This window comes from Phoenix dactylifera, chromosome 4 (genome assembly GCF_051530095.1).
Source record: "Phoenix dactylifera cultivar Ajwa chromosome 4, Ajwa_hap1_PhDact_Kaust_v1.1, whole genome shotgun sequence".
Classification (NCBI taxonomy): Eukaryota; Viridiplantae; Streptophyta; class Magnoliopsida; order Arecales; family Arecaceae; genus Phoenix; species Phoenix dactylifera.
Genome location: NC_143193.1, coordinates 36729980 through 36746028, shown reverse-complemented (window position 1 = coordinate 36746028; position 16049 = coordinate 36729980). Strand labels below are relative to the sequence as shown.

At 49.5% G+C, this 16049-nt stretch overlaps 41 non-coding genes and 3 pseudogenes across 41 annotated transcripts; all 44 read left to right on the top strand.

Annotated features, from left to right (window-relative positions):
* Positions 1 to 95: 95 nt before the first annotated feature.
* LOC149761293 (5S ribosomal RNA) lies at positions 96 to 214 on the top strand. The gene has a single exon (XR_016405905.1). It is a non-coding gene; the product is annotated as a 5S ribosomal RNA (ribosomal RNA).
* Positions 215 to 460: 246 nt separating this feature from the next.
* On the top strand, positions 461 to 579 carry LOC149761292 (5S ribosomal RNA). Its single transcript, XR_016408912.1, has one exon. It is a non-coding gene; the product is annotated as a 5S ribosomal RNA (ribosomal RNA).
* A 246-nt stretch (positions 580 to 825) lies between these two features.
* LOC149761291 (5S ribosomal RNA) lies at positions 826 to 944 on the top strand. Its single transcript, XR_016409962.1, has one exon. It is a non-coding gene; the product is annotated as a 5S ribosomal RNA (ribosomal RNA).
* Positions 945 to 1190: 246 nt separating this feature from the next.
* Positions 1191 to 1309, top strand: LOC149761290 (5S ribosomal RNA). Its single transcript, XR_016405834.1, has one exon. It is a non-coding gene; the product is annotated as a 5S ribosomal RNA (ribosomal RNA).
* A 246-nt stretch (positions 1310 to 1555) lies between these two features.
* On the top strand, positions 1556 to 1674 carry LOC149761289 (5S ribosomal RNA). Its single transcript, XR_016409960.1, has one exon. It is a non-coding gene; the product is annotated as a 5S ribosomal RNA (ribosomal RNA).
* A 246-nt stretch (positions 1675 to 1920) lies between these two features.
* Positions 1921 to 2039, top strand: LOC149761288 (5S ribosomal RNA). Its single transcript, XR_016412097.1, has one exon. It is a non-coding gene; the product is annotated as a 5S ribosomal RNA (ribosomal RNA).
* Positions 2040 to 2287: 248 nt separating this feature from the next.
* Positions 2288 to 2406, top strand: LOC149761287 (5S ribosomal RNA). Its single transcript, XR_016405904.1, has one exon. It is a non-coding gene; the product is annotated as a 5S ribosomal RNA (ribosomal RNA).
* A 246-nt stretch (positions 2407 to 2652) lies between these two features.
* LOC149761286 (5S ribosomal RNA) lies at positions 2653 to 2771 on the top strand. Its single transcript, XR_016405707.1, has one exon. It is a non-coding gene; the product is annotated as a 5S ribosomal RNA (ribosomal RNA).
* A 246-nt stretch (positions 2772 to 3017) lies between these two features.
* Positions 3018 to 3136, top strand: LOC149761285 (5S ribosomal RNA). The gene has a single exon (XR_016409959.1). It is a non-coding gene; the product is annotated as a 5S ribosomal RNA (ribosomal RNA).
* A 246-nt stretch (positions 3137 to 3382) lies between these two features.
* LOC149761284 (5S ribosomal RNA) lies at positions 3383 to 3501 on the top strand. Its single transcript, XR_016405833.1, has one exon. It is a non-coding gene; the product is annotated as a 5S ribosomal RNA (ribosomal RNA).
* A 246-nt stretch (positions 3502 to 3747) lies between these two features.
* On the top strand, positions 3748 to 3866 carry LOC149761283 (5S ribosomal RNA). The gene has a single exon (XR_016409958.1). It is a non-coding gene; the product is annotated as a 5S ribosomal RNA (ribosomal RNA).
* A 246-nt stretch (positions 3867 to 4112) lies between these two features.
* On the top strand, positions 4113 to 4231 carry LOC149761282 (5S ribosomal RNA). Its single transcript, XR_016400861.1, has one exon. It is a non-coding gene; the product is annotated as a 5S ribosomal RNA (ribosomal RNA).
* A 248-nt stretch (positions 4232 to 4479) lies between these two features.
* On the top strand, positions 4480 to 4598 carry LOC149761281 (5S ribosomal RNA). The gene has a single exon (XR_016405903.1). It is a non-coding gene; the product is annotated as a 5S ribosomal RNA (ribosomal RNA).
* Positions 4599 to 4844: 246 nt separating this feature from the next.
* LOC149761280 (5S ribosomal RNA) lies at positions 4845 to 4963 on the top strand. Its single transcript, XR_016405705.1, has one exon. It is a non-coding gene; the product is annotated as a 5S ribosomal RNA (ribosomal RNA).
* Positions 4964 to 5209: 246 nt separating this feature from the next.
* Positions 5210 to 5328, top strand: LOC149761279 (5S ribosomal RNA). Its single transcript, XR_016402624.1, has one exon. It is a non-coding gene; the product is annotated as a 5S ribosomal RNA (ribosomal RNA).
* Positions 5329 to 5574: 246 nt separating this feature from the next.
* On the top strand, positions 5575 to 5693 carry LOC149761278 (5S ribosomal RNA). Its single transcript, XR_016407772.1, has one exon. It is a non-coding gene; the product is annotated as a 5S ribosomal RNA (ribosomal RNA).
* A 245-nt stretch (positions 5694 to 5938) lies between these two features.
* LOC149761277 (5S ribosomal RNA) lies at positions 5939 to 6057 on the top strand. Its single transcript, XR_016404674.1, has one exon. It is a non-coding gene; the product is annotated as a 5S ribosomal RNA (ribosomal RNA).
* A 246-nt stretch (positions 6058 to 6303) lies between these two features.
* Positions 6304 to 6422, top strand: LOC149761276 (5S ribosomal RNA; annotated as a pseudogene).
* A 247-nt stretch (positions 6423 to 6669) lies between these two features.
* Positions 6670 to 6788, top strand: LOC149761275 (5S ribosomal RNA). The gene has a single exon (XR_016409957.1). It is a non-coding gene; the product is annotated as a 5S ribosomal RNA (ribosomal RNA).
* A 246-nt stretch (positions 6789 to 7034) lies between these two features.
* Positions 7035 to 7153, top strand: LOC149761274 (5S ribosomal RNA). Its single transcript, XR_016412096.1, has one exon. It is a non-coding gene; the product is annotated as a 5S ribosomal RNA (ribosomal RNA).
* A 248-nt stretch (positions 7154 to 7401) lies between these two features.
* LOC149761273 (5S ribosomal RNA) lies at positions 7402 to 7520 on the top strand. The gene has a single exon (XR_016405902.1). It is a non-coding gene; the product is annotated as a 5S ribosomal RNA (ribosomal RNA).
* A 246-nt stretch (positions 7521 to 7766) lies between these two features.
* LOC149761272 (5S ribosomal RNA) lies at positions 7767 to 7885 on the top strand. Its single transcript, XR_016405704.1, has one exon. It is a non-coding gene; the product is annotated as a 5S ribosomal RNA (ribosomal RNA).
* A 246-nt stretch (positions 7886 to 8131) lies between these two features.
* On the top strand, positions 8132 to 8250 carry LOC149761271 (5S ribosomal RNA). Its single transcript, XR_016408385.1, has one exon. It is a non-coding gene; the product is annotated as a 5S ribosomal RNA (ribosomal RNA).
* Positions 8251 to 8497: 247 nt separating this feature from the next.
* Positions 8498 to 8616, top strand: LOC149761270 (5S ribosomal RNA). The gene has a single exon (XR_016405091.1). It is a non-coding gene; the product is annotated as a 5S ribosomal RNA (ribosomal RNA).
* A 246-nt stretch (positions 8617 to 8862) lies between these two features.
* Positions 8863 to 8981, top strand: LOC149761269 (5S ribosomal RNA). The gene has a single exon (XR_016412499.1). It is a non-coding gene; the product is annotated as a 5S ribosomal RNA (ribosomal RNA).
* A 246-nt stretch (positions 8982 to 9227) lies between these two features.
* On the top strand, positions 9228 to 9346 carry LOC149761268 (5S ribosomal RNA). The gene has a single exon (XR_016408384.1). It is a non-coding gene; the product is annotated as a 5S ribosomal RNA (ribosomal RNA).
* Positions 9347 to 9593: 247 nt separating this feature from the next.
* On the top strand, positions 9594 to 9712 carry LOC149761267 (5S ribosomal RNA). The gene has a single exon (XR_016409956.1). It is a non-coding gene; the product is annotated as a 5S ribosomal RNA (ribosomal RNA).
* Positions 9713 to 9958: 246 nt separating this feature from the next.
* LOC149761266 (5S ribosomal RNA) lies at positions 9959 to 10077 on the top strand. The gene has a single exon (XR_016409955.1). It is a non-coding gene; the product is annotated as a 5S ribosomal RNA (ribosomal RNA).
* A 246-nt stretch (positions 10078 to 10323) lies between these two features.
* Positions 10324 to 10442, top strand: LOC149761265 (5S ribosomal RNA). The gene has a single exon (XR_016405779.1). It is a non-coding gene; the product is annotated as a 5S ribosomal RNA (ribosomal RNA).
* A 248-nt stretch (positions 10443 to 10690) lies between these two features.
* LOC149761264 (5S ribosomal RNA) lies at positions 10691 to 10809 on the top strand. Its single transcript, XR_016409954.1, has one exon. It is a non-coding gene; the product is annotated as a 5S ribosomal RNA (ribosomal RNA).
* A 246-nt stretch (positions 10810 to 11055) lies between these two features.
* On the top strand, positions 11056 to 11174 carry LOC149761263 (5S ribosomal RNA; annotated as a pseudogene).
* A 246-nt stretch (positions 11175 to 11420) lies between these two features.
* LOC149761262 (5S ribosomal RNA) lies at positions 11421 to 11539 on the top strand. Its single transcript, XR_016401400.1, has one exon. It is a non-coding gene; the product is annotated as a 5S ribosomal RNA (ribosomal RNA).
* Positions 11540 to 11785: 246 nt separating this feature from the next.
* On the top strand, positions 11786 to 11904 carry LOC149761261 (5S ribosomal RNA). The gene has a single exon (XR_016409953.1). It is a non-coding gene; the product is annotated as a 5S ribosomal RNA (ribosomal RNA).
* Positions 11905 to 12150: 246 nt separating this feature from the next.
* Positions 12151 to 12269, top strand: LOC149761260 (5S ribosomal RNA). Its single transcript, XR_016408383.1, has one exon. It is a non-coding gene; the product is annotated as a 5S ribosomal RNA (ribosomal RNA).
* A 247-nt stretch (positions 12270 to 12516) lies between these two features.
* Positions 12517 to 12635, top strand: LOC149761259 (5S ribosomal RNA). Its single transcript, XR_016403472.1, has one exon. It is a non-coding gene; the product is annotated as a 5S ribosomal RNA (ribosomal RNA).
* A 246-nt stretch (positions 12636 to 12881) lies between these two features.
* LOC149761258 (5S ribosomal RNA) lies at positions 12882 to 13000 on the top strand. The gene has a single exon (XR_016412498.1). It is a non-coding gene; the product is annotated as a 5S ribosomal RNA (ribosomal RNA).
* A 246-nt stretch (positions 13001 to 13246) lies between these two features.
* LOC149761257 (5S ribosomal RNA) lies at positions 13247 to 13365 on the top strand. Its single transcript, XR_016408382.1, has one exon. It is a non-coding gene; the product is annotated as a 5S ribosomal RNA (ribosomal RNA).
* Positions 13366 to 13612: 247 nt separating this feature from the next.
* Positions 13613 to 13731, top strand: LOC149761256 (5S ribosomal RNA). Its single transcript, XR_016409952.1, has one exon. It is a non-coding gene; the product is annotated as a 5S ribosomal RNA (ribosomal RNA).
* Positions 13732 to 13977: 246 nt separating this feature from the next.
* On the top strand, positions 13978 to 14096 carry LOC149761255 (5S ribosomal RNA). The gene has a single exon (XR_016409951.1). It is a non-coding gene; the product is annotated as a 5S ribosomal RNA (ribosomal RNA).
* A 246-nt stretch (positions 14097 to 14342) lies between these two features.
* LOC149761254 (5S ribosomal RNA) lies at positions 14343 to 14461 on the top strand. Its single transcript, XR_016405778.1, has one exon. It is a non-coding gene; the product is annotated as a 5S ribosomal RNA (ribosomal RNA).
* A 248-nt stretch (positions 14462 to 14709) lies between these two features.
* Positions 14710 to 14828, top strand: LOC149761253 (5S ribosomal RNA). The gene has a single exon (XR_016409949.1). It is a non-coding gene; the product is annotated as a 5S ribosomal RNA (ribosomal RNA).
* A 246-nt stretch (positions 14829 to 15074) lies between these two features.
* LOC149761252 (5S ribosomal RNA) lies at positions 15075 to 15193 on the top strand (annotated as a pseudogene).
* Positions 15194 to 15439: 246 nt separating this feature from the next.
* Positions 15440 to 15558, top strand: LOC149761251 (5S ribosomal RNA). Its single transcript, XR_016401301.1, has one exon. It is a non-coding gene; the product is annotated as a 5S ribosomal RNA (ribosomal RNA).
* Positions 15559 to 15804: 246 nt separating this feature from the next.
* Positions 15805 to 15923, top strand: LOC149761250 (5S ribosomal RNA). The gene has a single exon (XR_016409948.1). It is a non-coding gene; the product is annotated as a 5S ribosomal RNA (ribosomal RNA).
* The last annotated feature ends 126 nt before the right edge of the window (positions 15924 to 16049 follow it).

Genomic DNA, 16049 nt, shown 5'->3' with positions numbered 1-16049 from the left:
GAATCCTACGCCAGAACGGCCCCGGCGGCGCGAATGTCTCGGGTCGTCGAGGTCTGCTGCTTTGTCATAAAAGGGAGTTTCGATGGGCATGTCATGGGTGCGATCATACCAGCACTAATGCACCGGATCCCATCATAACTCCGCAGTTAAGCGTGCTTGGGCGAGAGTAGTACTAGGATGGGTGACCCCCTGGGAAGTCCTCGTGTTGCACCCCTTTTAATTTTTGCCCGCTTTTTTATTTTTTGATAATATTTATTTTTAATTTTTCGGCTTTTGGCTTTTCCTCTTCGGATAATTTTTTTCCCCCGAAAATAAACTGAGTCCGGAGACTCGCGGTGCCATGCCGCATAGCGGAACAGCGCGTTGAATCCTACACCAGAACGGCCCCGGCAGCGCGAATGCCTCGGGCCGTCGAGGTCTGCTGCTTTGTCATAAAAGGGAGTTTCGAAGGGCATGTCATGGGTGCGATCATACCAGCACTAATGCGCCGGATCCGATCAGAACTCCGCAGTTAAGCGTGCTTGGGCGAGAGTAGCACTAGGATGGGTGACCCCCTGGGAAGTCCTCGTGTTGCACCCTTTTTATTTTTTGCCCGCTTTTTTATTTTTTGATAATATTTATTTTTAATTTTTTGGCTTTTGGCTTTTCCTCTTCGGATAATTTTTTCCCCCCGAAAATAAACTGAGTCCGGAGACTGGCGGTGCCATGCCGCATAGCGGAACAGCGCGTTGAATCCTACGCCAGAATGGCCCCGGCAGCGCGAATGTCTCGGGCCGTCAAGGTCTGCTGCTTTGTCATAAAAGGGAGTTTCGAAGGGCATGTCATGGGTGCGATCATACCAGCACTAATGCACCGGATCCCATCAGAACTCCGCAGTTAAGCGTGCTTGGGCGAGAGTAGTACTAGGATGGGTGACCCCCTGGGAAGTCCTCGTGTTGCACCCCTTTTATTTTTTGCCCGCTTTTTTATTTTTTGACAACATTTATTTTTTATTTTTCGGCTTTTGGCTTTTCCTCTTCGGATAATTTTTTTCCCCCGAAAATAAACTGAGTCCGGAGACTGGCGGTGCCATGCCGCATAGCGGAAGAGCGTGTTGAATCCTACGCCAGAACGGCCCCGGCAGCGCGAATGTCTCGGGCCGTCGAGGTCTGCTGCTTTGTCATAAAAGGGAGTTTCGAAGGGCATGTCTTGGGTGCAATCATACCAGCACTAATGCACCGGATCCTATCAGAACTCCGCAGTTAAGCGTGCTTGGGCGAGAGTTGTACTAGGATGGGTGACCCCCTGGGAAGTCCTCGTGTTGCACCCCTTTTATTTTTTGCCCGCTTTTTTATTTTTTGATAATATTTATTTTTAATTTTTCGGCTTTTGGCTTTTCCACTTCGGATAATTTTTTTCCCTCGAAAATAAACTGAGTCCGGAGGCTCGCGGTGCCATGCCGCATAGCGGAACAGCGCGTTGAATCCTACGCCAGAACGGCCCCGGCAGCGCGAATGTCTCGGGCCGTCGAGGTCTGCTGCTTTGTCATAAAAGGGAGTTTCGAAGGGCATGTCATGGGTGCGATCATACCAGCACTAATGCACCGGATCCCATCAGAACTCCGCAGTTAAGCGTGCTTGGGCGAGAGTAGTACTAGGATGGGTGACCCCCTGGGAAGTCCTCGTGTTGCACCCCTTTTATTTTTTGCCCGCTTTTTTATTTTTTGATAATATTTATTTTTAATTTTTCGGCTTTTGGCTTTTCCTCTTCGGATAATTTTTTTCCCCCGAAAATAAACTGAGTCCGGAGACTCGCGGTGCCATGCCGCATAGCGGAACAGCGCGTTGAATCCTACGCCAGAACGGCCCCGGCAGCGCGAATGTCTCGGGCCGTCGAGGTCTGCTGCTTTGTCATAAAAGGGAGTTTCGAAGGGCATGTCATGGGTGCGATCATACCAGCACTAATGCACCGGATCCCATCAGAACTCCGCAGTTAAGCGTGCTTGGGCGAGAGTAGTACTAGGATGGGTGACCCCCTGGGAAGTCCTCGTGTTGCACCCTTTTTATTTTTTTCTCCACTTTTTTATTTTTTGATAATATTTATTTTTAATTTTTCGGCTTTTGGCTTTTCCTCTTCGGATAATTTTTTTCCCCCGAAAATAAACTGAGTCCGGAGACTGGCGGTGCCATGCCGCATAGCGGGACCAGCGCGTTGAATCCTACGCCAGAACGGCCCCGGCGGCGCGAATGTCTCGGGCCGTCGAGGTCTGCTGCTTTGTCATAAAAGGGAGTTTCGATGGGCATGTCATGGGTGCGATCATACCAGCACTAATGCACCGGATCCCATCATAACTCCGCAGTTAAGCGTGCTTGGGCGAGAGTAGTACTAGGATGGGTGACCCCCTGGGAAGTCCTCGTGTTGCACCCCTTTTAATTTTTGCCCGCTTTTTTATTTTTTGATAATATTTATTTTTAATTTTTCGGCTTTTGGCTTTTCGTCTTCGGATAATTTTTTTCCCCCGAAAATAAACTGAGTCCGGAGACTCGCGGTGCCATGCCGCATAGCGGAACAGCGCGTTGAATCCTACACCAGAACGGCCCCGGCAGCGCGAATGCCTCGGGCCGTCGAGGTCTGCTGCTTTGTCATAAAAGGGAGTTTCGAAGGGCATGTCATGGGTGCGATCATACCAGCACTAATGCGCCGGATCCGATCAGAACTCCGCAGTTAAGCGTGCTTGGGCGAGAGTAGTACTAGGATGGGTGACCCCCTGGGAAGTCCTCGTGTTGCACCCTTTTTATTTTTTGCCCGCTTTTTTATTTTTTGATAATATTTATTTTTAATTTTTTGGCTTTTGGCTTTTCCTCTTCGGATAATTTTTTCCCCCCGAAAATAAACTGAGTCCGGAGACTGGCGGTGCCATGCCGCATAGCGGAACAGCGCGTTGAATCCTACGCCAGAATGGCCCCGGCAGCGCGAATGTCTCGGGCCGTCAAGGTCTGCTGCTTTGTCATAAAAGGGAGTTTCGAAGGGCATGTCATGGGTGCGATCATACCAGCACTAATGCACCGGATCCCATCAGAACTCCGCAGTTAAGCGTGCTTGGGCGAGAGTAGTACTAGGATGGGTGACCCCCTGGGAAGTCCTCGTGTTGCACCCCTTTTATTTTTTGCCCGCTTTTTTATTTTTTGACAACATTTATTTTTTATTTTTCGGCTTTTGGCTTTTCCTCTTCGGATAATTTTTTTCCCCCGAAAATAAACTGAGTCCGGAGACTGGCGGTGCCATGCCGCATAGCGGAAGAGCGTGTTGAATCCTACGCCAGAACGGCCCCGGCAGCGCGAATGTCTCGGGCCGTCGAGGTCTGCTGCTTTGTCATAAAAGGGAGTTTCGAAGGGCATGTCTTGGGTGCAATCATACCAGCACTAATGCACCGGATCCTATCAGAACTCCGCAGTTAAGCGTGCTTGGGCGAGAGTTGTACTAGGATGGGTGACCCCCTGGGAAGTCCTCGTGTTGCACCCCTTTTATTTTTTGCCCGCTTTTTTATTTTTTGATAATATTTATTTTTAATTTTTCGGCTTTTGGCTTTTCCACTTCGGATAATTTTTTTCCCCCGAAAATAAACTGAGTCCGGAGACTCGCGGTGCCATGCCGCATAGCGGAACAGCGCGTTGAATCCTACGCCAGAACGGCCCCGGCAGCGCGAATGTCTCGGGCCGTCGAGGTCTGCTGCTTTGTCATAAAAGGGAGTTTCGAAGGGCATGTCATGGGTGCGATCATACCAGCACTAATGCACCGGATCCCATCAGAACTCCGCAGTTAAGCGTGCTTGGGCGAGAGTAGTACTAGGATGGGTGACCCCCTGGGAAGTCCTCGTGTTGCACCCCTTTTATTTTTTGCCCGCTTTTTTATTTTTTGATAATATTTATTTTTAATTTTTCGGCTTTTGGCTTTTCCTCTTCGGATAATTTTTTTCCCCCGAAAATAAACTGAGTCCGGAGACTCGCGGTGCCATGCCGCATAGCGGAACAGCGCGTTGAATCCTACGCCAGAACGGCCCCGGCAGCGCGAATGTCTCGGGCCGTCGAGGTCTGCTGCTTTGTCATAAAAGGGAGTTTCGAAGGGCATGTCATGGGTGCGATCATACCAGCACTAATGCACCGGATCTCATCAGAACTCCGCAGTTAAGCGTGCTTGGGCGAGAGTAGTACTAGGATGGGTGACCCCCTGGGAAGTCCTCGTGTTGCACCCTTTTTATTTTTTTCTCCACTTTTTTATTTTTTGATAATATTTATTTTTAATTTTTCGGCTTTTGGCTTTTCCTCTTCGGATAATTTTTTTCCCCCGAAAATAAACTGAGTCCGGAGACTGGCGGTGCCATGCCGCATAGCGGGACCAGCGCGTTGAATCCTACGCCAGAACGGCCCCGGCGGCGCGAATGTCTCGGGCCGTCGAGGTCTGCTGCTTTGTCATAAAAGGGAGTTTCGATGGGCATGTCATGGGTGCGATCATACCAGCACTAATGCACCGGATCCCATCATAACTCCGCAGTTAAGCGTGCTTGGGCGAGAGTAGTACTAGGATGGGTGACCCCCTGGGAAGTCCTCGTGTTGCACCCCTTTTATTTTTTGCCCGCTTTTTTATTTTTTGATAATATTTATTTTTAATTTTTCGGCTTTTGGCTTTTCCTCTTCGGATAATTTTTTTCCCCCGAAAATAAACTGAGTCCGGAGACTCGCGGTGCCATGCCGCATAGCGGAACAGCGCGTTGAATCCTACACCAGAACGGCCCCGGCAGCGCAAATGCCTCGGGCCGTCGAGGTCTGCTGCTTTGTCATAAAAGGGAGTTTCGAAGGGCATGTCATGGGTGCGATCATACCAGCACTAATGCGCCGGATCCGATCAGAACTCCGCAGTTAAGCGTGCTTGGGCGAGAGTAGTACTAGGATGGGTGACCCCCTGGGAAGTCCTCGTGTTGCACCCTTTTTATTTTTTGCCCGCTTTTTTATTTTTTGATAATATTTATTTTTAATTTTTTGGCTTTTGGCTTTTCCTCTTCGGATAATTTTTTCCCCCCGAAAATAAACTGAGTCCGGAGACTGGCGGTGCCATGCCGCATAGCGGAACAGCGCGTTGAATCCTACGCCAGAATGGCCCCGGCAGCGCGAATGTCTCGGGCCGTCAAGGTCTGCTGCTTTGTCATAAAAGGGAGTTTCGAAGGGCATGTCATGGGTGCGATCATACCAGCAATAATGCACCGGATCCCATCAGAACTCCGCAGTTAAGCGTGCTTGGGCGAGAGTAGTACTAGGATGGGTGACCCCCTGGGAAGTCCTCGTGTTGCACCCCTTTTATTTTTTGCCCGCTTTTTTATTTTTTGATAACATTTATTTTTTATTTTTCGGCTTTTGGCTTTTCCTCTTCGGATAATTTTTTTCCCCCGAAAATAAACTGAGTCCGGAGACTGGCGGTGCCATGCCGCATAGCGGAAGAGCGTGTTGAATCCTACGCCAGAACGGCCCCGGCAGCGCGAATGTCTCGGGCCGTCGAGGTCTGCTGCTTTGTCATAAAAGGGAGTTTCGAAGGGCATGTCTTGGGTGCAATCATACCAGCACTAATGCACCGGATCCTATCAGAACTCCGCAGTTAAGCGTGCTTGGGCGAGAGTAGTACTAGGATGGGTGACCCCCTGGGAAGTCCTCATGTTGCACCCTTTTTATTTTTTGCCCGCTTTTTTATTTTTTGATAATATTTATTTTTAATTTTTTGGCTTTTGGCTTTTCCTCTTTGGATAATTTTTTCCCCCGATAATAAACTGAGTCCGGAGACTGGCGGTGCCATGCCGCATAGCGGAACAGCGCGTTGAATCCTACGCCAGAACGGCCCCGGCAGCGCGAATGTCTCGGGCCGTCGAGGTCTGCTGCTTTGTCATAAAAGGGAGTTTCGAAGGGCATGTTATGGGTGCGATCATACCAGCACTAATGCACCGGATCCCATCAAAACTCCGCAGTTAAGCGTGCTTGGGCGAGAGTAGTACTAGGATGGGTGACCCCCTGGGAAGTCCTCGTGTTGCACCCCTTTTATTTTTTGCCCGGTTTTTTATTTTTTGATAACATTTATTTTTTATTTTTCGGCTTTTGGCTTTTTCTCTTCGGATAATTTTTTTCCCCCGAAAATAAACTGAGTCCGGAGACTGGCGGTGCCATGCCGCATAGCGGAACAGCGTGTTGAATCCTACGCCAGAACGGCCCCGGCAGCGCGAATGTCTCGGGCCGTCGAGGTCCGCTACTTTGTCATAAAAGGGAGTTTCGAAGGGCATGTCTTGGGTGCGATCATACCAGCACTAATGCACCGGATCCTATCAGAACTCCGCAGTTAAGCGTGCTTAGGCGAGAGTAGTACTAGGATGGGTGACCCCCTGGGAAGTCCTCATGTTGCACCCTTTTTATTTTTTGCCCGCTTTTTTATTTTTTGATAATATTTATTTTTAATTTTTTGGCTTTTGGCTTTTCGTCTTCGGATAATTTTTTTCCCCCGACAATAAACTGGGTCCGGAGATTGGCGGTGCCATGCCGCATAGCGGGACCAGCGCGTTGAATCCTACGCCAGAACGGCCCCGGCAGCGCGAATGTCTCGGGCCGTCGAGGTCTGCTGCTTTGTCATAAAAGGGAGTTTCGAAGGGCGTATCATGGGTGCGATCATACCAGCACTAATGCACCGGATCCCATCAGAACTCCGCAGTTAAGCGTGCTTGGGCGAGAGTAGTACTAGGATGGGTGACCCCCTGGGAAGTCCTCGTGTTGCACCCCTTTTATTTTTTGCCCGCTTTTTTATTTTTTGATAATATTTATTTTTAATTTTTCGGCTTTTGGCTTTTCCTCTTCGGATAATTTTTTTCCCCCGAAAATAAACTGAGTCCGGAGACTCGCGGTGCCATGCCGCATAGCGGAACAGCGCGTTGAATCCTACGCCAGAACGGCCCCGGCAGCGCGAATGTCTCGGGCCGTCGAGGTCTGCTGCTTTGTCATAAAAGGGAGTTTCGAAGGGCATGTCATGGGTGCGATCATACCAGCACTAATGCACCGGATCCCATCAGAACTCCGCAGTTAAGCGTGCTTGGGCGAGAGTAGTACTAGGATGGGTGACCCCCTGGGAAGTCCTCGTGTTGCACCCTTTTTATTTTTTTCTCCACTTTTTTATTTTTTGATAATATTTATTTTTAATTTTTCGGCTTTTGGCTTTTCCTCTTCGGATAATTTTTTTCCCCCGAAAATAAACTGAGTCCGGAGACTGGCGGTGCCATGCCGCATAGCGGGACCAGCGCGTTGAATCCTACGCCAGAACGGCCCCGGCGGCGTGAATGTCTCGGGCCGTCGAGGTCTGCTGCTTTGTCATAAAAGGGAGTTTCGATGGGCATGTCATGGGTGCGATCATACCAGCACTAATGCACCGGATCCCATCATAACTCCGCAGTTAAGCGTGCTTGGGCGAGAGTAGTACTAGGATGGGTGACCCCCTGGGAAGTCCTCGTGTTGCACCCCTTTTATTTTTTGCCCGCTTTTTTATTTTTTGATAATATTTATTTTTAATTTTTCGGCTTTTGGCTTTTCCTCTTCGGATAATTTTTTTCCCCCGAAAATAAACTGAGTCCGGAGACTCGCGGTGCCATGCCGCATAGCGGAACAGCGCGTTGAATCCTACACCAGAACGGCCCCGGCAGCGCGAATGCCTCGGGCCGTCGAGGTCTGCTGCTTTGTCATAAAAGGGAGTTTCGAAGGGCATGTCATGGGTGCGATCATACCAGCACTAATGCGCCGGATCCGATCAGAACTCCGCAGTTAAGCGTGCTTGGGCGAGAGTAGTACTAGGATGGGTGACCCCCTGGGAAGTCCTCGTGTTGCACCCTTTTTATTTTTTGCCCGCTTTTTTATTTTTTGATAATATTTATTTTTAATTTTTTGGCTTTTGGCTTTTCCTCTTCGGATAATTTTTTTCCCCCGAAAATAAACTGAGTCCGGAGACTGGCGGTGCCATGCCGCATAGCGGAACAGCGTGTTGAATCCTACGCCAGAACGGCCCCGGCAGCGCGAATGTCTCGGGCCGTCGAGGTCTGCTACTTTGTCATAAAAGGGAGTTTCGAAGGGCATGTCTTGGGTGCGATCATACCAGCACTAATGCACCGGATCCTATCAGAACTCTGCAGTTAAGCGTGCTTGGGCGAGAGTAGTACTAGGATGGGTGACCCCCTGGGAAGTCCTCATGTTGCACCCTTTTTATTTTTTGCCCGCTTTTTTATTTTTTGATAATATTTATTTTTAATTTTTTGGCTTTTGGCCTTTCCTCTTCGGATAATTTTTTTCCCCCGACAATAAACTGGGTCCGGAGACTGGCGGTGCCATGCCGCATAGCGGGACCAGCGCGTTGAATCCTACGCCAGAACGGCCCCGGCAGCGCGAATGTCTCGGGTCGTCGAGGTCTGCTGCTTTGTCATAAAAGGGAGTTTCGAAGGGCATATCATGGGTGCGATCATACCAGCACTAATGCACCTGATCCCATCAGAACTCCGCAGTTAAGCGTGCTTGGGCGAGAGTAGTACTAGGATGGGTGACCCCCTGGGAAGTCCTCGTGTTGCACCTCTTTTATTTTTTGCCCGCTTTTTTATTTTTTGATAACATTTATTTTTTATTTTTCGGCTTTTGGCTTTTCCTCTTCGGATAATTTTTTTCCCCCGAAAATAAACTGAGTCCGGAGACTGGCGGTGCCATGCCGCATAGCGGAACAGCGCGTTGAATCCTACGCCAGAACGGCCCCGACAGCGCGAATGTCTCGGGCCGTCGAGGTCTGCTGCTTTGTCATAAAAGGGAGTTTCGAAGGGCATGTCATGGGTGCGATCATACCAGCACTAATGCACCGGATCCCATCAGAACTCCGTAGTTAAGCGTGCTTGGGCGAGAGTAGTACTAGGATGGGTGACCCCCTGGGAAGTCCTCGTGTTGCACCCCTTTTATTTTTTGCCCGCTTTTTTATTTTTTGATAACATTTATTTTTTATTTTTCGGCTTTTGGCTTTTCCTCTTCGGATAATTTTTTTCCCCCGAAAATAAACTGAGTCCGGAGACTGGCGGTGCCATGCCGCATAGCGGAACAGCGTGTTGAATCCTACGCCAGAACGGCCCCGGCAGCGCGAATGTCTCGGGCCGTCGAGGTCTGCTACTTTGTCATAAAAGGGAGTTTCGAAGGGCATGTCTTGGGTGCGATCATACCAGCACTAATGCACCGGATCCTATCAGAACTCTGCAGTTAAGCGTGCTTGGGCGAGAGTAGTACTAGGATGGGTGACCCCCTGGGAAGTCCTCATGTTGCACCCTTTTTATTTTTTGCCCGCTTTTTTATTTTTTGATAATATTTATTTTTAATTTTTTGGCTTTTGGCTTTTCCTCTTCGGATAATTTTTTTCCCCCGACAATAAACTGGGTCCGGAGACTGGCGGTGCCATGCCGCATTGCGGGACCAGCGCGTTGAATCCTACGCCAGAACGGCCCCGGCAGCGCGAATGTCTCGCGCCGTCGAGGTCTGCTGCTTTGTCATAAAAGGGAGTTTCGAAGGGCGTATCATGGGTGCGATCATACCAGCACTAATGCACCGGATCCCATCAGAACTCCGCAGTTAAGCGTGCTTGGGCGAGAGTAGTACTAGGATGGGTGACCCCCTGGGAAGTCCTCGTGTTGCACCCCTTTTATTTTTTGCCCGCTTTTTTCTTTTTTGATAACATTTATTTTTAATTTTTTGGCTTTTGGCTTTTCCTCTTCGGATAATTTTTTTCCCTCGAAAATAAACTCAGTCCGGAGACTCGCGGTGCCATGCCGCATAGCGGAACAGCGCATTGAATCCTACGCCAGAACGGCCCCGGCAGCGCGAATGTCTCGGGCCGTCGAGGTCTGCTGCTTTGTCATAAAAGGGTGTTTCGATGGGCATGTCATGGGTGCGATCATACCAGCACTAATGCACCGGATCCCATCAGAACTCCGCAGTTAAGCGTGCTTGGGCGAGAGTAGTACTAGGATGGGTGACCCCCTGGGAAGTCCTCGTGTTGCACCCCTTTTATTTTTTGCCCGCTTTTTTATTTTTTGATAATATTTATTTTTAATTTTTCGGCTTTTGGCTTTTCCTCTTCGGATAATTTTTTTCCCCCGAAAATAAACTGAGTCCGGAGACTCGCGGTGCCATGCCGCATAGCGGAACAGCGCGTTGAATCCTACGCCAGAACGGCCCCGGCAGCGCGAATGTCTCGGGCCGTCGAGGTCTGCTGCTTTGTCATAAAAGGGAGTTTCGAAGGGCATGTCATGGGTGCGATCATACCAGCACTAATGCAACGGATCCCATCAGAACTCCGCAGTTAACCGTGCTTGGGCGAGAGTAGTACTAGGATGGGTGACCCCCTGGGAAGTCCTCGTGTTGCACCCTTTTTATTTTTTTCTCCACTTTTTTATTTTTTGATAATATTTATTTTTAATTTTTCGGCTTTTGGCTTTTCCTCTTCGGATAATTTTTTTCCCCCGAAAATAAACTGAGTCCGGAGACTGGCGGTGCCATGCCGCATAGCGGGAATAGCGCGTTGAATCCTACGCCAGAACGGCCCCGGCGGCGCGAATGTCTCGGGCCGTCGAGGTCTGCTGCTTTGTCATAAAAGGGAGTTTCGATGGGCATGTCATGGGTGCGATCATACCAGCACTAATGCACCGGATCCCATCAGAACTCCGCAGTTAAGCGTGCTTGGGCGAGAGTAGTACTAGGATGGGTGACCCCCTGGGAAGTCCTCGTGTTGCACCCCTTTTATTTTTTGCCCGCTTTTTTATTTTTTGATAATATTTATTTTTAATTTTTCGGCTTTTGGCTTTTCCTCTTCGGATAATTTTTTTCCCCCGAAAATAAACTGAGTCCGGAGACTCGCGGTGCCATGCCGCATAGCGGAACAGCGCGTTGAATCCTACGCCAGAACGGCCCCGGCAGCGCGAATGTCTCGGGCCGTCGCGGTCTGCTGCTTTGTCATAAAAGGGAGTTTCGAAGGGCATGTCATGGGTGCGATCATACCAGCACTAATGCACCGGATCCCATCATAACTCCGCAGTTAGGCGTGCTTGGGCGAGAGAAGTACTAGGATGGGTGACCCCCTGGGAAGTCCTCGTGTTGCACCCTTTTTATTTTTTGCCCGCTTTTTTATTTTTTGATAATATTTATTTTTAATTTTTTGGCTTTTGGCTTTTCCTCTTCGGATAATTTTTTCCCCCCGAAAATAAACTGAGTCCGGAGACTGGCGGTGCCATGCCGCATAGCGGAACAGCGCGTTGAATCCTACGCCAGAACGGCCCCGGCAGCGCGAATGTCTCGGGCCGTCGAGGTCTGCTGCTTTATCATAAAAGGGAGTTTCGAAGGGCATGTCATGGGTGCGATCATACCAGCACTAATACACCGGATCCCATCAGAACTCCGCAGTTAAGCGTGCTTGGGCGAGAGTAGTACTAGGATGGGTGACCCCCTGGGAAGTCCTCGTGTTGCACCCCTTTTATTTTTTGCCCGCTTTTTTATTTTTTGATAACATTTATTTTTTATTTTTCGGCTTTTGGCTTTTCCTCTTCGGATAATTTTTTTCCCCCGAAAATAAACTCAGTCCGGAGACTGGCGGTGCCATGCCGCATAGCGGAACAGCGCGTTGAATCCTACGCCAGAACGGCCCCGGCAGCGCGAATGTCTCGGGCCGTCGAGGTCTGCTGCTTTGTCATAAAAGGGAGTTTCGAAGGGCATGTCATGGGTGCGATCATACCAGCACTAATGCACCGGATCCCATCAGAACTCCGCAGTTAAGCGTGCTTGGGCGAGAGTAGTACTAGGATGGGTGACCCCCTGGGAAGTCCTCGTGTTGCACCCCTTTTATTTTTTGCCCGCTTTTTTATTTTTTGATAACATTTATTTTTTATTTTTCGGCTTTTGGCTTTTCCTCTTCGGATAATTTTTTTCTCCCGAAAATAAACTGAGTCCGGAGACTGGCGGTGCCATGCCGCATAGCGGAACAGCGTGTTGAATCCTACGCCAGAACGGCCCCGGCAGCGCGAATGTCTCGGGCCGTCGAGGTCTGCTACTTTGTCATAAAAGGGAGTTTCGAAGGGCATGTCTTGGGTGCGATCATACCAGCACTAATGCACCGGATCCTATCAGAACTCTGCAGTTAAGCGTGCTTGGGCGAGAGTAGTACTAGGATGGGTGACCCCCTGGGAAGTCCTCATGTTGCACCCTTTTTATTTTTTGCCCGCTTTTTTATTTTTTGATAATATTTATTTTTAATTTTTTGGCTTTTGGCTTTTCCTCTTCGGATAATTTTTTTCCCCCGACAATAAACTGGGTCCGGAGACTGGCGGTGCCATGCCGCATAGCGGGACCAGCGCGTTGAATCCTACGCCAGAACGGCCCCGGCAGCGCGAATGTCTCGGGCCGTCGAGGTCTGCTGCTTTGTCATAAAAGGGAGTTTCGAAGGGCATATCATGGGTGCGATCATACCAGCACTAATGCACCTGATCCCATCAGAACTCCGCAGTTAAGCGTGCTTGGGCGAGAGTAGTACTAGGATGGGTGACCCCCTGGGAAGTCCTCGTGTTGCACCCCTTTTATTTTTTGCCCGCTTTTTTATTTTTTGATAACATTTATTTTTTATTTTTCGGCTTTTGGCTTTTCCTCTTCGGATAATTTTTTTCCCCCGAAAATAAACTGAGTCCGGAGACTGGCGGTGCCATGCCGCATAGCGGAACAGCGCGTTGAATCCTACGCCAGAACGGCCCCGGCAGCGCGAATGTCTCGGGCCGTCGAGGTCTGCTGCTTTGTCATAAAAGGGAGTTTCGAAGGGCATGTCATGGGTGCGATCATACCAGCACTAATGCACCGGATCCCATCAGAACTCCGTAGTTAAGCGTGCTTGGGCGAGAGTAGTACTAGGATGGGTGACCCCCTGGGAAGTCCTCGTGTTGCACCCCTTTTATTTTTTGCCCGCTTTTTTATTTTTTGATAACATTTATTTTTTATTTTTCGGCTTTTGGCTTCTCCTCTTCGGATAATTTTTTTCCCCCGAAAATAAACTGAGTCCGGAGACTGGCGGTGCCATGCCGCATAGCGGAACAGCGTGTTGAATCCTACGCCAGAACGGCCCCGGCAGCGCGAATGTCTCGGGCCGTCGAGGTCTGCTACTTTGTCATAAAAGGGAGTTTCGAAGGGCATGTCTTGGGTGCGATCATACCAGCACTAATGCACCGGATCCTATCAGAACTCTGCAGTTAAGCGTGCTTGGGCGAGAGTAGTACTAGGATGGGTGACCCCCTGGGAAGTCCTCATGTTGCACCCTTTTTATTTTTTGCCCGCTTTTTTATTTTTTGATAATATTTATTTTTAATTTTTTGGCTTTTGGCTTTTCCTCTTCGGATAATTTTTTTCCCCCGACAATAAACTGGGTCCGGAGACTGGCGGTGCCATGCCGCATTGCGGGACCAGCGCGTTGAATCCTACGCCAGAACGGCCCCGGCAGCGCGAATGTCTCGCGCCGTCGAGGTCTGCTGCTTTGTCATAAAAGGGAGTTTCGAAGGGCGTATCATGGGTGCGATCATACCAGCACTAATGCACCGGATCCCATCAGAACTCCGCAGTTAAGCGTGCTTGGGCGAGAGTAGTACTAGGATGGGTGACCCCCTGGGAAGTCCTCGTGTTGCACCCCTTTTATTTTTTGCCCGCTTTTTTCTTTTTTGATAACATTTATTTTTAATTTTTTGGCTTTTGGCTTTTCCTCTTCGGATAATTTTTTTCCCTCGAAAATAAACTCAGTCCGGAGACTCGCGGTGCCATGCCGCATAGCGGAACAGCGCATTGAATCCTACGCCAGAACGGCCCCGGCAGCGCGAATGTCTCGGGCCGTCGAGGTCTGCTGCTTTGTCATAAAAGGGTGTTTCGATGGGCATGTCATGGGTGCGATCATACCAGCACTAATGCACCGGATCCCATCAGAACTCCGCAGTTAAGCGTGCTTGGGCGAGAGTAGTACTAGGATGGGTGACCCCCTGGGAAGTCCTCGTGTTGCACCCCTTTTATTTTTTGCCCGCTTTTTTATTTTTTGATAATATTTATTTTTAATTTTTCGGCTTTTGGCTTTTCCTCTTCGGATAATTTTTTTCCCCCGAAAATAAACTGAGTCCGGAGACTCGCGGTGCCATGCCGCATAGCGGAACAGCGCGTTGAATCCTACGCCAGAACGGCCCCGGCAGCGCGAATGTCTCGGGCCGTCGAGGTCTGCTGCTTTGTCATAAAAGGGAGTTTCGAAGGGCATGTCATGGGTGCGATCATACCAGCACTAATGCAACGGATCCCATCAGAACTCCGCAGTTAACCGTGCTTGGGCGAGAGTAGTACTAGGATGGGTGACCCCCTGGGAAGTCCTCGTGTTGCACCCTTTTTATTTTTTTCTCCACTTTTTTATTTTTTGATAATATTTATTTTTAATTTTTCGGCTTTTGGCTTTTCCTCTTCGGATAATTTTTTTCCCCCGAAAATAAACTGAGTCCGGAGACTGGCGGTGCCATGCCGCATAGCGGGAATAGCGCGTTGAATCCTACGCCAGAACGGCCCCGGCGGCGCGAATGTCTCGGGCCGTCGAGGTCTGCTGCTTTGTCATAAAAGGGAGTTTCGATGGGCATGTCATGGGTGCGATCATACCAGCACTAATGCACCGGATCCCATCAGAACTCCGCAGTTAAGCGTGCTTGGGCGAGAGTAGTACTAGGATGGGTGACCCCCTGGGAAGTCCTCGTGTTGCACCCCTTTTATTTTTTGCCCGCTTTTTTATTTTTTGATAATATTTATTTTTAATTTTTCGGCTTTTGGCTTTTCCTCTTCGGATAATTTTTTTCCCCCGAAAATAAACTGAGTCCGGAGACTCGCGGTGCCATGCCGCATAGCGGAACAGCGCGTTGAATCCTACGCCAGAACGGCCCCGGCAGCGCGAATGTCTCGGGCCGTCGCGGTCTGCTGCTTTGTCATAAAAGGGAGTTTCGAAGGGCATGTCATGGGTGCGATCATACCAGCACTAATGCACCGGATCCCATCATAACTCCGCAGTTAGGCGTGCTTGGGCGAGAGAAGTACTAGGATGGGTGACCCCCTGGGAAGTCCTCGTGTTGCACCCTTTTTATTTTTTGCCCGCTTTTTTATTTTTTGATAATATTTATTTTTAATTTTTTGGCTTTTGGCTTTTCCTCTTCGGATAATTTTTTCCCCCCGAAAATAAACTGAGTCCGGAGACTGGCGGTGCCATGCCGCATAGCGGAACAGCGCGTTGAATCCTACGCCAGAACGGCCCCGGCAGCGCGAATGTCTCGGGCCGTCGAGGTCTGCTGCTTTATCATAAAAGGGAGTTTCGAAGGGCATGTCATGGGTGCGATCATACCAGCACTAATACACCGGATCCCATCAGAACTCCGCAGTTAAGCGTGCTTGGGCGAGAGTAGTACTAGGATGGGTGACCCCCTGGGAAGTCCTCGTGTTGCACCCCTTTTATTTTTTGCCCGCTTTTTTATTTTTTGATAACATTTATTTTTTATTTTTCGGCTTTTGGCTTTTCCTCTTCGGATAATTTTTTTCCCCCGAAAATAAACTCAGTCCGGAGACTGGCGGTGCCATGCCGCATAGCGGAACAGCGCGTTGAATCCTACGCCAGAACGGCCCCGGCAGCGCGAATGTCTCGGGCCGTCGAGGTCTGCTGCTTTGTCATAAAAGGGAGTTTCGAAGGGCATGTCATGGGTGCGATCATACCAGCACTAATGCACCGGATCCCATCAGAACTCCGCAGTTAAGCGTGCTTGGGCGAGAGTAGTACTAGGATGGGTGACCCCCTGGGAAGTCCTCGTGTTGCACCCCTTTTATTTTTTGCCCGCTTTTTTATTTTTTGATAACATTTATTTTTTATTTTTCGGCTTTTGGCTTTTCCTCTTCGGATAATTTTTTTCTCCCGAAAATAAACTGAGTCCGGAGACTGGCGGTGCC